Here is a 16,233-nt window from a genome sequence, read left to right as displayed (position 1 = left end):
GCAGATAACCGCTGTTACCCAAACCCATGGGTATTTTGCCCATCCCTAATCAATGCTATTGGTAGTTCATGGAATTAAATTCCTCGGTGGACTGTATGTTTGATTCTCCTTCTAATATTATTTGTATTGGATGTATTAAAAAACAAATTATTTGGGTGGAAAAAAATATATTAAATATAATAAGAGAAACAACTCACGAATGATGCATGATTCTCTCTCTCACATCATTTTCATGAATGAGCAAGGTTTTTGATGTGATCTCCACGTCTTTAGTCTTAAAATCATAATGTCGTCCACATAGACTTTCATGGTTTTGCCAATCAACTTTTTGAAGATTATGTTCACCAGTCATTGGTGTGTTGACCATGCATGCTTCAAACTGAATGGCATCACATTGTAGCAATAGGTCCCTTATTCGATGATAAATGCTAGACCTGACATTCGTGTCGTATTTTTCGTATTCGTGTCGTTTTTATGTTATACCCGATATCTTAATGGGTCGTGTCGTATAACATCCGTTAAAATAAACGGGTAAAATTACCCTACCCGAAATTGACCCAATAATATTAACAGGTAATATGACCCAACCCATTATCTGTTAAGGAAAATATATTTTAAACTAATAAATAATCAAATGAAAAGCATAATACTAAATAAGTATATACATACCATATTGTCACATCCAAAACATAAAAACGTATTTTTCTTTCAAGTATATTTTGAATTACCTAAAGTCTTTAATAGTTTTTTAATTAATGTAGAAGTGTAAAAAAAATATAGAAAAAAATAAATAAACGCTCGTAATGACAAACTTTATAACTTTCATAAAGAGCTTAACTTCGAAATTCGCCACTATAATCATATAAATCATATATCAAAATTTAACCGTTGATTGTTGTTTACATTTACGCTTCATTGTTCTCATCAAATTTTGTTTTTTCATATTTTCTTTTTTGAAAACTTGATCTATTAGAGGATGCAGGAAGATGAACGGTTTGGATCGTTGATATTATATTCAGAATTTTACGGTTAGTGAAAACATTGCTTGATGTTTATAAAGTTTCTACAAACTATATGACATCGACTCATACTTCAATTAACCGTAAATATCGAAATGTGATATCAAAGATCTGAACCGTTCATCTTCTTACATTCGCCAGATGATCATGTTTTCAAAAAAGAAAATTTTAAAAATGAAATTCAGTAAGAAGAATAAAGTGTAAATGGCAATCGACAATTAAATATAAATTTAAGGTTTATGAATTAGAGTGTCGGATATTGAAGATGACCCCTTCATGAAAGTTGTAAAGTTTGTCACTATGAGTGATAGTATATTTTTTTTTTACATTTTTTACACTTCTACAATAATTATTATTAATTGTATTAATTTTGCCCTCAAATAAAAAATATTATTCATGAAGGTTTGGAGGATTTTAAAAATCTAAATGATAATGTAAATGTAACCATTATCTACTCGTTGAGGAATATAGATGAATCACGAGTGTGTGTATATATTCTTTCACATTTTTCATACTTGTATGTATGTCTTCTTAGTTCTTGCCTATACAAATACTATTTTAGTTATTTTAATTTTGGACAACAACATGTTAAGTAAAATTTTTCCTAGTAATGATAATAAGGAACTCTCATAATAAAAATAAATAATGACTAAAACGTTTTTTTTTAACTTATATAGAATAATAATACAAAACTATATATTTAATATAGAATATATTGTATATATTAATATGGCTATTGTATTTTATAATAAATCTTCTAGTAATTAAACTTTAAAATTATCAAAATAAATTTTTTCGTAACTGGGTCGAAACGGGTTACCCACGTGTTACCCGCGTGTATACCCGTTAAGAACCCGTTATTAACGGGTTACCCGATAATGACCCGATAAGTTATCGTGTTGACCCAAAATCCGTTATTTTTGTGTCGTTTTCGTGTCATGTCAGAAACTGCTGGGTCTAATAAATGCAGTCTTACACTTGTTTGGCTCATAATTCTGATATGGGTGTAGTAGGGATACGCATTTAGAAAGCTGAGCAGTTGGTTTCCAGAGGTCGAATCTAACAGCAGATTAATTCTTGCAATAGGGTAGTTGTCTTTTGGGCAGCCGTGGTTGAGGTTGGTGTAATCAACGCAAACTCGTCATTGCCCCTACTCTTTCTTCATAGCTAACATGATATTGGCTAGCCATTCCAAATGAACCACCGCTTCAATGAAACATGAGGTAAAGAGCTTGCCAATCTTACCTTTGATGATTACATTCCTCTTTGGTGCACGATGGGCCGAAGTCTCTAAGTTTCTTTATGAGCAATTGTTGTATGTTTTCTAGTTGGATGGGTTGTCTTCCTACATGTAGCTCCACAGGTCTGCAATTCCTGGTGGTTTGTTATCCGCCTTTTGCAACTAATGAACTAGAGAATTAGTGGAGCATGCTTCCAACAATCTATCGTGTTGCTTATCCTTCTCATGGATGGTGCGCCGACCTAATTTTTGGGGCACACCCCTGAATCTAGGCGGGAGTGAACGCTTCTGAGTGAGCCCTACCCATTGTGAACACTTTTCTAGGGACATAGTCGAGTGTGAACAGACCAAGTCGAGAAAACATGTTAAAACGAGAGCTTAGCTTGGAATGGACGCTCATGGATGCTTCGCTCCTCAATCTGCTATCTCTTACCCTGTCTGTTAGATGATGCCTCTATTGTTGACGAATAAGAACTGAGTTGTCGTGACTTTTTTTCCTAGCTATCTGGGAACAGTGAATCCTATTCAAACTCTATTTGGTTTGGCGAGCCAAGATCAAGATCTCTTACGAGATTGAGATGAGCAAGAAGTTGAGTGAGCATCCTCGTTTTTTACTAAATGTCATTATGAGGTATGTAACTTGCAAAGAAATAGCTTTTGGATAGGTAGATACCTCAATGGTCAGCTTAGGCACGGGTTTGCTATGAGATGCATGATGCTCAACGGGTAGAGCCGCTCGAGGTTGCACTGATAAGCCAAAGATCATGGGATTTATGATTTATGAATCAACATGACACGCCCGAACCTGAAATCCTCCAAAGATCAGGGTAGACATGTGTTGGCTGACACCTGAAGGTGACGAAGCTATAATAAGATGCATGAGAACAATGAAGAAATGCGAATATAAATAAAACTTATAAATTTAACTATAATGAATATGCAATTAAGGAACGTGTTCAGAGTATACAACTAATCCGAGACACTAAAAGTAATAATATAAAATTTAATGAACAAAAGGGATAGGTCCTACACCAAGAAGACTCGAAGATGCCGATGCGAGAATGCCTTGATGCCGGGATTGTACGCCTCAATTTTAAGTCTTGAGGGGGTGCAAAACAAAACATGAGTGGACCAAGTTGATATATAAGCAGTACAAAAACAGTTATTCAACAACGTACTAACCCCCAAAATTTATGAAAAGGGTTTAGGAAAACTCAATATTGTAATATGTAATAGGTTTTTCGATAGTAAAATCATGCATTTTGGAAGGTTCCACTCACAGATATTTCTCTGTCGAAGAGCCATGCAAACTAGCGAAGACGAAAATGCCATAAACAATTGCACCTAAGCACATAAAGGGACCAATTAATAAAACTCTATCATAACAGTTAACTTTCGGAACATGGAGGCCATAAATGGATTTAGGACGTCAAAAAACCTAACGGCGGACCTTGGATACCCTCACGCGTTGTCGCACGCGCCGATTTGAGCTGTAGGAAATTTGACTGGAAAAGTCGCCCTCGCGGCCATGGATGGCGGCGAAGCACGGTACCTTCAGTGGAGAAGGGTATGCTCTATGTGTCGGCCAAGACATGCGCTCACGCAGACCCACGAGCAATCTAGATTCTTATATTCGGCCAGGTCAGGTCAGATCTGGGTCTGGGTTGGGCCTGAGGGTTTTGGGCTGCAAGGTTGGGCCTAGAGTTGGGTAGGGTTTCGAGGCCCAATGGCCTGGTTTGTGTTCCCTGGGTTGCTTAGATTTGAGTCTGGATTACATGGCCCAAGACTTAGGCCGGGTAGTTAGAACTAGGCTTGGGTTTTATGGGTTTGGGCTTGGCCAAATGGGTTGGGTTCCATGGCCCAACAAGTTAGGCTGGTTCAAGGATGGGTTTAGCTCCGGTTTAGGGTTAGCAGGTCGGGTCAACTCGGTTTCAGGCCATGGGTTCGACCGAAATCTGGGCAACCTTTCCCGAGCTCCGTTTGAGCTCATTTCTTCATTTTCAATGTTTCAAAAGCCAAAATGAAGCTTAGAATGAGAGAAAGAGATTCGTACCAATTTCAAGACTTGTGGTGGCTAAGAAATGGCCTGGAGGTCATGTCATTCCTCACCAAAATATGGGGAAGTGTCCCCGAGCTGGTTATGCGTCTAACAGCCACCAAAACTACTCAAAAACATCCCAAACTCACTCTTAGACACATTCTACTAAGATCTAGGTGGTTTTCGAGACTTACCTAAGTGAAATCCAACAAGAACTCTTGGAAACCATCGGGGAGGAACCGTGAACAATGGCAGCCACTGTGCACTGAAGAAGACGTCGACAGCTCTGGGGTTCTGGCATGGGGAAGTTCTAATAGGGGTGGTGTTCGTTGTTATTGTTGTAGGTATGTATGTAAGTGTTGGTCACCGAAGAGGAGAGAGCATAGAGTAGGGACGAAAGGGAAATAGATGAGAGATAGAGAGATATCCTAGGTATTTAAGGGGATTGGGAAGTGACATGTGGTAAACAAGGGAGAAGGGAGGCCAGGGGACCAAAAATAGAGTGGGCCCTACCCGGCTCACCATTTAATACCTAAAGTAACATTTCAAAATATCTTTCATGCATGAAAAAGACCAAACTGCCTTCGTTCCAAAATTCGTAAACTAATTCGGGACGAGTTGTTACACAACGGGCCCAAGAAACCAAATTGATTCAAATGAGATCGTCTATGATAGGTAGTGTATATTGGTTGAAGGCGGTTGAACATATGGTTGTCGTTAGGGAGGTGGCTGCAGAACTGACAACGCTTATTCCATGAAAGTCGACCGAACTAGGTGGGATTACGTCATCGATGGTTATTCTTGATGTTGTTGTTGTTGCTATGGCATCGCAACCATGATTATGGTGTGCAATAGTGACCTGGCGGTGGTTACGGTAACAACCGTAGCGACGACTTAAGGCCTCGACGAAGTCATGGCATTCCCGTCTCATAGAGAAAGGTTTAAGACTCAAATAAAAGGTGCGATAGGGGTCATGATCGACATAATCTCTGATTTCACATTCTAAGCCTCAAAGACTCCATTGAAATCTCAGATTGCAAGGATTGGCCATTGTTGTTCTTACTTGTGGTTCTTCGTGTATCCACTATAGTTGTTCGATGCAACAAGAACGATGAACGAGAACACCAAAGACAGGCTTTTTAAGGTTTATTTTCTTCACTCGAATCTATAAGCATTAGTTAAGTATAACTCAATTTTTATCTCAATATGAAAGCAGCAATTTACGGCTGCAAATTTCTTACACTACTGATTTCATGAAATTCCACCTACAAGAGAACAAACGCCATCAACGAACACCCAAAATAAAAGAGGAGATGATGTCTGCCAAAAGGCCTAGGGGTGGGTTCGGTTCAAATCGGTTCCGTTTTTTGCTAAAACAGAAACCAAACCGAAATTTCGGTTCGGTTCGATTTTTTTTCGGTTTTTTTCGGTTTTTTTCGGTTCGATTTTTTTTCGGTTCGCTTTTTTCCGGTTCGGTTTCGGTTTTTTTTCAAAAAATGAAAATTTTTGAAATCTTAAATTTTAACATATCCAACACAATCATAACATAAATATTCCGACTAGACTTAAGATAATGAAAATAAACATTTAAAGTTCAACTAGAATTATAACATAAATGTTTTTTTAAATATTTTGGGTTTAAAGTTTAACTGTAAATAGATTTCTTTTTAGACGATGATGATGGAGTACGACCTTATTCATTCCTCTCTTTCTCTCAATCTCTCTCTCTCTCTCTCTCTCTCTCTCTCTCTCTCTCTCTCTCTCTCTATATATATATATATATATATCTCTATATATATATATATATATACATGTATTCTTCACTAGCAATAAGATAAACATTCTATAATATACTATTTATTTTGATTATTGTCTAGGTAACAATTTTTGATATTTTCTTTATCTTTATGGTCCAAATTTTTTTATCCATATATGTGGTTACATAAAATAATTTCTACATTCTGTGTTCAGCTTCTACCACCAGCAAATTTTGAAGATGTGTTCATCAATATTTTTGAATATATTGATATACTTTTCAAAATTGTTAGGCCATGGAAGCTACTATACTTGGCCATAGGTGAGAAAGTTTGAATTTTGTTTTTGATCTCGTAGTGTTTAATAAACTCATGAGACTTTTATACGCTGTTTGTTTTCCCTAATCAACTGCAGTGCAATTGAGATATGTGTTCTTATATATGTGTTGCACTTAATGATATAAACTAGAAATATTGCATGTAATGGTATAAGTTCTAATTTTTGTTGTAGATGGAGAAGCTGAGAAGACAATTTGAATTGGAAAGCAAACAAAGGCTACCAAAGCAGCAGTCTGAAGTATCATATTCTAATATAATAAAATCAAATAATTAAATAAATAAAATTAAAAAATATTAATTTAATTATTTCTGTTCGGTTCAGTTTGGTTCGGTTTCTAGACCACCAAAACCGAACCAAACCAAAAGAGTTCGGTTCGGTTCGGTTTTTTCGTTCGGTTCGGTTTTTTCAGTTTCGGTTTGGTTCGGTTTTCGGTTTTTTGAACCCACCCCTAAAAAGGCCTCTAATGCCAAAGTAGAAAAGTAATAGATAAGAAAGAGAACTTAAGAGAGTTCTAAGTAATAAGAAATGATTACGATTTCCTTTGATTGACTTGATTATTTATAGGGGAGAAACCTAAGAGGCAGTTGGGAGGGGAAGCTGCAGTGCATACTAGGCAATCCTTGATGATGTAGGCCAGTCTTCGCATTCTTATCTGCTAGTATTCCTAAAGGTCCATGTTAGTAAGAACGCAGGTGTGTCAGAAACTCAAGGATAGACTTTAGTGAGTCTATGCCCTGCCATCATTTGACTAGGTATGGCTTCATGGCTGGGCATATTATGGGCAGTTTAGATAGCTCATAATAGGTGTCATGGTTAGCCCAAAGAGCCCATGGTGCGTCAGGGCATAAAAGTCCAATTATCTTATGGCAGAATACATCTTATTCTCTTATGGTAATTTTGTGATCTACTCACAATGTCAAAGTTAAAAACGTCATATTTAGTATATAATCTATGTGTCATTTTTCAATTGTGGTTAATTTATGTTTTCACACTCCCGCCCAATGATCATCCCTAAATAGCAAAAGTTGGTTTTCAAATAGTATTCTTCAACACGAAGGCAGTGACGTCCTCGTCAAAGACCTTATGGTAGGTGGGTTTTCGCGTCGGAGGTCTTCGTTTTCCATATACGACCAGTTTTCGTTGATTTGGTGGGGATTATTTCGACGGTGCAGACCGCGGGCATATGAAAATTGAACTCGCTGAAGAGCTTGCACACGGCGAGGCAAAGGATGGAGAGAGGATTTGATGAGCCAGAAAGAGTTGCAAAAAAAGAGAAATAGCATAACATAAAAATCCGAAGAGCCATGGCCATGGCGTTGGAAGAAAACCAAACCTAAAAACAAATTGCGGAACAAAAGAAGAAGATGACTCAACCCAGATAAGAAAAATTGCGGACAAAAGGAGGAGAAAAAGTTTGACGTGCACTTCAATGTCATCGACTGTTACCTACAATTCATTTCTTTTCAAATTTATTTTAAGAGTAATGTTAGGGAGATCAAATTTGTAAACTAAATGATGTGATTATAGATGATTGGATTATTAATTAAAATTAAGTATCGATTAACCTGCTTATTTCTTTTTGATGACACATCATTTGGTTTGCAATTTAATTTAAAAAATTTGGTCTCCCTAGTATTACTCTTATTTTAAAGAGTAATGCTATAGAAACTAAATTTGAAGACTAAATTTACAAATTAAACGATGTGTCACCAATAGGAATAAACATGTTTATCAACGTTTAAGTAATAAACCAATCATCAACTTCCATGTCCTTTAGTTTTCAAAACTTTGTTTCTAAATTTAGTCTCCCTAGCATTAGCCTATTTTAAAAGCAAACAATACATTCGGCATAAAAGCCAATTGCACTGAAGAAGTCCAGGTGATTCTAGAGTAGGACATTTACCCTCCAGTTCCATCCTCTCTCTCACTCTTTTTTTTCTCTCTTTCTATAAAGAAGTCAACACCAAATGTTAATGTGATTTAATCATGACTGTTTAATATGAAGGGACTGGAGGGGAGGAGAGGGAAATTTGGAGATGAGAAAATCTTACTCCGGTGTTTATGATCGTCGTGACGTGTCTCTAGCTAGAATTATTGCTAAAAATGGTTATATTATTGCCTTTTGGATTATGAATATGCGCTACTACTTGCAATAGTTTATGCAAGAATTTCCTGTCTAAGTATTGGATTGATGGAGACGGAGCCTCTCTCTTTATCATTCTCTACCAAATTGAATTAAGTCCACCAGAAATTTAAATGCATATCTTGGCTTGCCCATTTGAAGTTTGTGGCTCTGGCAAGGATTACATACCATTTCGACAGGCACTACTGTGGTAAGTGTGCTCTCACCTATGTTTACCAGAAGGTTGGCGGCGACTAAGTCAAACACACCATTTTATATGCTTGTTTTGAGTAATGTTATGGTAGCTTGTTGAACAGATGGTTATGTTTAAATAATTTTGATTTAGACTTGGAACCGTAGTTGTTATGGATTATAGTTTATGAATTTTGATATGGTGCTTAGAATTTTAATTTCAGTTTTGGAGTTCAATGGTTAACTATCATAATTTTTTATGTTATGAGTCCTGCCATTTTCTGTGCCTAGTTTATTTAATGGATGGATGAACTCGATTGTTGTTGTCGAATTGGTGCAACCTAGTTCTGATTTTTTGCTGACAAATCCCCGATGGAATTGTTTACGTAATAATGTAACAAGTGACGATTGCTATCTAACCCAGTTTGCAGTGGGTTCTTCGTTGGGACATTTGAAGTGTTTTTCTGATTGTTGGGTGGAAATTCGTTATGGTTGATTATTATAAGATGCAGAACTTAATAACAATTTGTGTTAATTAATTAGGTTACTTTAAACACAAAGTGAGTGTTTGATTGCTTCCTCTGTGCTGCTGAAGCACTTGCGCATTGTATTGACACACTATAACCGATTCTAACTGTTAGACTTCATATATTTCATAAACAACTAAAAACACTAACATAAAAGAATCCATAAATTATGCTCAATTGATAAAGTACTCGAAGTCAACATGGCATGTAGGAAAGATGAACTATCTTTGATAGAACTGTGCGGAATAGGCTCAACCATGAACTTCTCCTTCGGCGGAAATCATATTGGAATTATGTGGAATAATATGTTAGTTGACCAAAGTCTTCTGCACACTCAACACTTCTTTAAACTTGAACTAAGGGGACGTTCATATGAGTTTCTGTGTGTCATGAGCAGGGACCTTAGCCTTGTATTTATATGGACTTAACCCTAATGAATCTTCCCATAATAATGTCATTAGGATTCCTTGCAGTCCAAGGATAATTGATACATCAAATCACATTCCAAATATGATAGAATTAGGAGCTCTTATTCCCCCAAGGAAATCCAAAATATATTAACTTTACATGGGGTACAAGCTATAGCTATTAACTAAATCCTAATCTTATTTATATTCCAAGCAAGCCTTAAATTAACTGTGTAGACCTATTAACCATTGGATTATTGTCCAATGTCCAACATTCTCCCACTAGGTCAAACAATTAATTCAGAAAAGATATTTAATGGATTTATAAGCAAGATTACTTTATTAACCAATGAATGTAGTCAGCTAATAAGCTTCCTACATGTTCTGTCAAATGGAGTTTACTTATCTAGAACTATCGGAGACTATGAACTTGGTAGCATCCATGAGCTCTTATAATCACTGAAATAAGCTCTCCCTTCACATGAAACATACGTCACATATTTGGTAGTTAAGTGAATCAAAACCTAAATTGAAAGCATCAATTCATTCACTTATTGATCCTCCTTATCAATCTTTCTAAGATTGCCTTATGCTTCCTGCTTGCTAAACCCAAGTGCAGGTGTCGCGTAGTAGTATAACCTCAAAATCCGAGTGTCGTATTCCTCAAAGAGGGTTGAAAAGAATGCAGAATTATCAAGACTAAAACAAAGAACAATATCGAATGAGATGTAACTTATAGAAGAAAAGTTCAACAATTAAAAATACTAAAGCATCAGGGTTCCACCTGCATACAACTATGCAATTTCACTATTTCGATTCATTTTTATAACTTAACTGAGATACCAACAACAAGTAATCTCAACCAGAAAATATAGCAATTAAGTTTTCCTCATATAAAACTTCTTGAAAAGTGATTTTCATTGTAGATATTCAAAACAAAACGCCCATTCAATTTCTTATAGAAATAATCCCAAATATTATTTGTACCTACGGCAACAAAATATTAAGAAATTACTCCGTCGAAATCGTACCAATCTACTAATTTATTCAATTCACTAAAAGCATGAATGTGAAACAAAATTGTAGGAAAAACATGATTAAACCTACGAATCATAACCAACATTCATCAATCCGAAAATAGAATAAATAAGAAATTCTGTTGAAAATCCACAATGTAAAACTAACATTAAAATTCCGAAATAGAATCGAAATAATAAAACTACATAATTGTAATATAGGTTTCCCCCCTAGCCTTAGCTAGAGAGATTAGTTCTCCATAAACTAAATAGAAAAAGAAAAGTCTAAAATTATGAAAGTGCCGAGGTCCCCTTGGAAAACAATCAAATGAAGATTATATAAGCTGATGCCACACCCAACCTCCCTTCATATTCTTCTTCTTGAATAATGGTCATTCATCAACCCATTATTAATATGTTAATGCCAATCCCCATAACCCTCTGAATAATGGTCATTGATAAGCCTTAATGCCATATTGAAATGGTAATGGCTGGCCGTTTCTTTTTCTTCTTCTTTGCCTTCTTCTTTCTTCATTTCTTTTCGGTAACCGACATAGAGTTAATCACCAATTTATTGTCTTGTGCCTCAACCTTTAATTTCCTTGCAACATTCTCATAGTCTTGCACATGAACATTAATATAACATTAGTCAAAATTAAAACAAATTAGATATAAAACCTATTTGACCAGTTATACATGATAAAGCACAAATTTGATAAATTACTAGAGAAAAACATGTAACGGGTATAATCAAAGCGCATTAGACATGCACTTTTGAGCAATTATCACACCCCCCAACTAGCTTATTGCTAGTCTCTAGAAATTCAAGCAACTGAAAACATATTCTAGCACCAAACCAAAAACAAAAAGTCGCATGGAAAAATCAGTTTCCCTTACATAACCCTCTAAGCATTTTATTCAAGTGTACATAATAATCAAGAACCTTAATAAGCATAAAGCAAGCGAATCCATAATATTCTAGTATTAGCAATGATTTCTCAAATATCCTTGGAGTGTAGTGTGTGAAATAGCCATAACAATGTGATCCTAAACTTCTTTAATTCTCAATATGAAAACAAGTGAGTCTCTCATAGGATTTACACTCATGCACTCAATATTTTTGAATTAATGTGTCACACTGAAGTGATCTCATAAAAACATGCCGTCATATGCTTGCTTGTCCACCAACTCGTTATCAATATCATGTGACTACTTGAATCAAAGGTCTTTATTAAGGTTGTAATGGGGCTTGTGGTTAAGGTAAAAAAAAAAAAAAAAGGAATGGGAAAACAAAGAGCCTATGAAAATTAGTAGAGCACATGATGAAAAGAATTGACTGCAAAGTCACTTGAATCCTCGGTGGCTTCACCAATATCTTGAACACTTTTCACTATTAAAGACCAAATTTCATTGTGTTGGGTCTTAGACTTCATTTTAGCAAGATTGTTTTTTTTTTTTCTCTTTTTTTTTCTTCAAATAAATAGTATAAACAAGAGCCAGCTTAGATACCAAACACATATACTCCTTTCCTTTCAAGACTTTTCCACTCTACAAACTTCCATAGACTGAGGTAGGATATAGTATTTAAGCTTTATGGGTAAGGAGAACATGGGTCCTGAAAAAACATGCTTATTTAGGCTCAAATGGTTATCTAAGGGATAATGTATCAGGGACACTAGCTTGTTTGGCCATGGTGGATATCCTAAATGCCTTCTTCATTTTCAAGTTATCACATGAATTGAAATATGTTCGAAAGGTTTAAAGCAAGTTCTAGAGATACATGTGATTGTGAGATCATACGCACAAGAATGAAAAGTGATTGATGTATAATGTTTCAATCATATAGGCTCAAAAACTCACAAGGCTACACAAAATCACTAGATTCACATATTAATCTTTAAATCATGCATTAGTTTCACGTCAAGATGGCTATGTGCATTGTTTTTCCAAGAATAATCGAAAAGGGAGAGAGCTAATAAGAGAATAAAGCATCTCACTTAAAACATGCTCACTATTTCCTTAATTACCATGTATGAAGTTCAATTCAATCTCATTGGGTTGAGAAACTAACAAAAATCTAATTAAAAACAGTAAGAAAAATGCAATTTTCTTTTTTCAATTTTTTTTTTTTTTACATTGGACTTTTTTTTTAAGGGAAGGGACGAAAATTACATAAAATAAAAATAAAATGAAAAACAACTCAACATGTCGCCAAAAGCAAGTAAAATATACTTCTACTCCCCCCAACTTAAAACTGACATTGTCCTCAATGTTAATATTCAAAAGAATAATAAGCAAGAAAGACACGCAATTTAAATGGAGAAAAAGACTCAGGAAAGAATACACCTGGAAGGTCTAAGAAGGCTTTGAAATTCTTTCAGCAACTGATCGGTGACACATTAATAAACTGAAAAAGAAACAAAACAAACGAAACAAAAAAATAAAAGAAAATATGGGCTAGAGTAAAGAAATCAGTCCTGATAAACAGGATCCTAAAAACTAATGGTCTCATCCTGCAAGGCAATACTTTCCAAAAAGGGCTTAAGCCACTGACCATTAACTTTATATACATTACCATTCATTAGATCCTCGACCTTCACAGCTCCAAAAGGAAAAACTCTTTTCACAACATAAGGACATGTCCATCTAGAACGAAGTTTACCAGGAAACAAATGCAACCTCAAATTATACAAGAGTATTTTCTGCAAAGGCTCAAAAGTTTTTCTCAAAATATTTCTATCATGGAAAACTTTCATTCGTTCCTTGTAAATTTTAGAACTTTCATAAGCCTCATTCCTAATTTCTACCAATTTATTCAATTGAAGTTTTCTATTCAAACCAGCAGCATCTAAGTTAAAATTGAACATCTTAATAGCCCAGTAGGCTTTGTGTTCCAGTTCCACAGGCAAGTGACAAGGTTTCCCATAAACTAGTCTATAGGGAGACATATCAAGCGGCGTTTTAAAAGCTATACAATAAGCCCATAACGCATCGGTTAGTCGGATAGACCAATCTTTGCGATTTGGGCTAACCGTTTTTTCTAAAATTTGTTTTATCTCCCGATTGGCAAGTTCAACTTGGCCACTTGTTTGGGGGTGATAAGGGGTAGCCACTTTGTGAGTAATACCATATTTTTTCATCAAAACTTCAAATGGTTTATTACAAAAGTGTTTACCCCAATCATTGATAATAGCTCGAGGTGTTCCAAATCGGGAAAAAATATTTTCTTTTAAAAAACGTAAAACAGTTGTGTGATCATTTTTCCGACATGGAACGGCCTCGACCCATTTTGAAACATAGTCAACACCTACTAAAATATATAGATATCCGAAAGAAACAGGAAACGGACCCATAAAATCAATACCCCAACAATCAAATGGCTCAATGACTAAAATTGGATTCATAGGCATCATATTTCTACGAGTTATGGCACCCAACTTTTGACAATGATCACAAGTTCGACAGAAAGCATTAGTATCTTTGAAAAGAGTAGGCCAATAAAATCCACATTGCAAAATTTTCGCAGCAGTCTTTTTAATAGAAAAATGACCACCACATGCCTCATTGTGACAAAAAGAAATTATGGCATTGATTTCATGATCAAGCACACATCTCCTAATTATTTGATCAGGACAATATATAAATAGATACGGATCATCCCAAAAGAAATTACGTACCTCCATCAGAAACTTCTTTCTATCATGCGCACTCCAGTGAATCAGAATTTCACCTGTAGCAAGAAAATTAACTATGTTAGCAAACCAAGGTAATTCTAAAAGAGAAAATAATTGCTCATCAGGAACAGAATCATTAATGGGTGTTGGTTCAGAAGAATCATCAAAAACCAATCTAGACAAATGATCCGCCACCACATTCTCTACCCCCCTTTTGTCTTTGATGATGATGTCAAATTCTTGGAGTAAGAGAATCAATCTAATCAAACAATCTTTTGCATCCTTCTTAGCAAGAAGGTATTTGAGGGTTGCATGGTTAGTATAAACAATAATAGGAGAACCAACAAGATAAGCCTGAAATTTGTCCAAAACAAATACTACAGCAAGAAGTTCTTTCTCAGTTGTTGAATAATTCATTTAAGCACTATTCAAAGTTCAACTTGTATAGTAAATGACATACAGTTTAGTATCCCTTCGTTGCCCCAACATAGCCCCAATTGCATAATCACTCGCATCACACATGATTTCAAAAGGCAAAGTCCAATCAGGTGGTTGCATGATAGGTGCAGAAGTTAACATGCCAATTAATTTATCAAAAGCAATTTGACATGCATCGGTCCATTCAAAAGCAGAATCTTTTAATAAGAGATTACATAATGGTCTAGATATCGAACTAAAATTCTTGATAAATCTCCTATAAAAGCCAGCATGACCTAAAAAGGATCTAACATCTTTAATGGTCTTTGGAATAGGCAATTTAGCAATCAATTCAATTTTAGCTATATCAACCTCAATTCCTCGAGACGAAATAGTGTGGCCAAGAACAATTCCAGATGAAACCATAAAATGACATTTTTCCCAATTGAAAACAAGGTTCTTTTCTTGGCAACGTGTTAAAACTTTTTCCAAGTTATTCAAACAATCATCAAAAGAATCACCAAACACAGATATATCATCCATAAAAACTTCAAGAAATTGCTCCACCATATCACTAAAACTACTAAGCATGCATTGAAATGTAGTGGGAGCATTACATAATCCAAACGGCATTCTACGAAAAGCAAAAGTAACAAAATGACATGTAAATGTTGTTTTTTCTTGATCGTCAATGGTAATTTCAATTCGATAATAACCTGAATAACCATCCAAAAAGCAATAAAATGCATACCCAGTCTGGTCTATAAAAGGCAAAGGTAAATGATCCTTTCGAGTCACAAGATTAAGTTTTCTATAGTCAATACACATACGCCAACTACAAAGGACTTTAGTAGGAACCAATTCATTTTTATCATTTTTAACTACAGTTAAACCAGACTTTTTCGGAACGACTTGAGTAGGACTCACCCACTGACTGTCAAATTGGGTAAATGATACCCACAACCCACAATTTTAAAACCTCTGTTTTGACAACTTCTTTCATGTTAGGGTTCAACCTACGTTGTGGGTCCCGAGATGGTTTAGCACCATCTTCCAAAAATATTTTGTGTGTGCATACAAGAGGACTAATTCCTTTTATATCAGCAAGAGTCCATCCAATGGAAGATTTATGGGCAGTCAAAACCTTAATTAACTTACCTTCCTGCGAAGAGTTGAGTTCGGAAGAGATTACCACAGGGAAAGTGTCATCTGGCCCTAAAAATGCATGCTTAAGACCTGTCGGTAACGGCTTGAGCTCTAATTTGGGCACCTCCACACCTGTCGGTAACGGCTTGAGCTCTAATTTGGGCACCTCCACACTAGATGGTATGACTTTTGATAGTGGTGGAAATTCTTCAAACTTAGGTCTCCATCTATTTGCTTCTTGTACCTGACAAGAATCAAAGATAGCAGCAATTTCAGTTATTTTAGTATCATTTTGTGCATCATGATTCAAAAGAAAAAGTTTTAAATCATCCTCAATTTGA

This window comes from Malus sylvestris, chromosome 9 (assembly GCF_916048215.2).
Source record: "Malus sylvestris chromosome 9, drMalSylv7.2, whole genome shotgun sequence".
In the NCBI taxonomy this organism is placed as follows: Eukaryota; Viridiplantae; Streptophyta; class Magnoliopsida; order Rosales; family Rosaceae; genus Malus; species Malus sylvestris.
This window is presented reverse-complemented; position numbering follows the sequence as displayed.